Raw genomic sequence first — 2,500 nt, 5'->3', positions numbered from 1 at the left:
CCAAAGAGCAATAATTTTTGTTTAAAATATGACAAAATGGTAATACCACTTTCATATCTATAGTGTACCTATACCCTTAAATGAGCCACTTCCCACTCTACATGAATAACACTCTTGAACCACTTGTCAATGGGACACCTGATATGAACTGCACTCACTAAATAATGGAAAAATTGTCAAGTAAAATTTCCTTTTCATTATCAATCAATGCCAAATGTCTTCACTCTTCTCATGTAATGTCAAACTCACCCAAGAACATAACCATACTATCTGGCACTGTCATGAGTGACAGTGGCATAGTTAGATAAAGTTTGTTGGAATAAGCATATATCAAGTAAAACTACGAAACTTTCAGTCAGTTCTTCAGAACCCAACATGGAATCAAGGGAAATCTTAAAAGAACTGACATGAAATTAGACATGTCAGCGCACTGTACTTCTAATCATGATGGGTTGTGATGACACACACCATGAGAAGGGCCTGCACCAGAGAGCCTCCCGAGGAGCCCTTCGAAAGTCGCGCCCCGACCTCGCCATGCGCACCCAACGCATGCGCAGTCGACGCCTTCCTCGGCCTCCTCGCCCCGACCCTCCTCACCTACACCCTTAAAAACACACATGATTTTCACCCCAAAACCACCTATCTTCTCACTATGACATGTCTTGCACGAAGGTTCACGACTTTAGGAACACACCTGCACAGAAACACTTGACAATATGCGCACACTAGCGAGAAAAGCCATTGATTTTGGGCCTCCGTCTGCGCCCTCCGATGGCTGGGACACGAACGTTCCATCTGCGTAGGGAGGGATGGCGACGCTCATAGAAAACGGGAATTTTGTGAGGGTCAGTGGGTCCTTTGTATTACATTTATTTTGAATTTACTTGCCCTTACTCTTGGTCGAATTGTAGAGTGATTTCTGAAAATATGTCCTACATAATATTTGCTACTTTTCTGTATTTCATTCTTTGAACGTTAAGCTTAGCTTGGTGTGCATAACGACTATTTCCCGAAAAGGGGAGAAATATTGCGTCAAAATATATCGCAAATGATGATATATATTCCATATATTCGAGCGAAGTAACAATATCTCTTGGAATATCCATAAGCCATTTCGTGAGGCATTCATCTCTGAAGTGCGAGAGACACCTCATAAATAATTCTTCAACTTACAACTTGCGTCAACGTCAGAGTGAACAGAGAGGCGTATAAGTTAATTCATTTTCATACATTATTCATTCAACTTCTACTGTCATTATTTTTTGAGTGATTTCGGTATTCAGGTAATCATATGGCGATGTTATGCGATAGCATATAATTGCTATAAGTTTAAAGGTGATATTGGGTATCTAATTTACGCATGGTACAGTTATCATGCACAGCAGCTCAAAACCATAAATGGCAACTATTAATAAATATGAACATCATAAACAAAATGTTGATACGGTTCTACAGTCTTAATATTCATGATGATTACTGCAGTTCTTATGGTAATTATAATGTCAAATATGAACGTAATATTAAATGATAATGCTGGCCATGGCAGAGTAATAACAGCTCTAAGGTGACACTAATAAATAGAATATGAATAATAAGGATAAAAGAATAACGATAAAGATAATGACAATGCTAACAATACAGATAATAACGATGTTAATAAGAATAATGATAGTAACAATAATTATGATAATGATAATGATAATCATTATTACCATTTCATTCACATTAATTATAATAATAACAATAATGATAATGAAAATAAGGATTATGATAATAACAATAAAAATGATGATAATAATAATAATGATAATGATGTTATTATTGATGATGATGACAATAATGGTAATAGTAATTATAATAGCAATAATTATAATGAAAATACTAGCAATAATAATATTAATGATAATAAAGATAATGGTAATAATAATAATAATGATAATGATTATAAAAGTAACAATAAAATTTATAAATGTAAGTAATCAAAACAAAAATAAGGATAATAATATCAATGGTAATAATGATGATAATAATAAAGATAATAATGATAACGAGAAGAAAAATTAAATAGCAACAGCAACAATAATCAGAATAGATGATAATAACAATGAATAAAGGTAATGATAAAAACAATAATGACGAAACAACAATGAAGAATAATATCAATGACAATAATTTTAGCAATAATGATAGTACTATGACGATGATAATAATAATAATAAAAATTATGATAATGCTGCTGCTGATGATGATGATGAAGATAATAATAATAATAATGATAAATAATGATAATGAAGATAATGATAACAACAATAATAATGGTAGAAAATAATAATAATAACAATAATGATAGTAATGGCGATCATAGCAATAATGATAATAAAAAGATGATAGTATTATTATCAATATCGGTAATAATGATAATGATAACAATAACAATGATAATGATAATCATAATAACGATAATGATGATGATGATAATTATAATAATAATAACCATTAT

At 31.8% G+C, this 2,500-nt stretch overlaps 1 protein-coding gene across 1 annotated transcript in view; it reads right to left on the bottom strand.

Moving 5' to 3' along the window:
- Positions 1-2,500, bottom strand: part of LOC113804885 (uncharacterized) — a gene marked incomplete at its 3' end in the record, with an annotated part of 36,163 nt that overhangs the window by 19,653 nt on the left and 14,010 nt on the right.

This window comes from Penaeus vannamei, chromosome 3, assembly GCF_042767895.1.
Source record: "Penaeus vannamei isolate JL-2024 chromosome 3, ASM4276789v1, whole genome shotgun sequence".
NCBI classification, from domain to species: Eukaryota; Metazoa; Arthropoda; class Malacostraca; order Decapoda; family Penaeidae; genus Penaeus; species Penaeus vannamei.
This window is presented reverse-complemented; position numbering and strand designations above follow the sequence as displayed.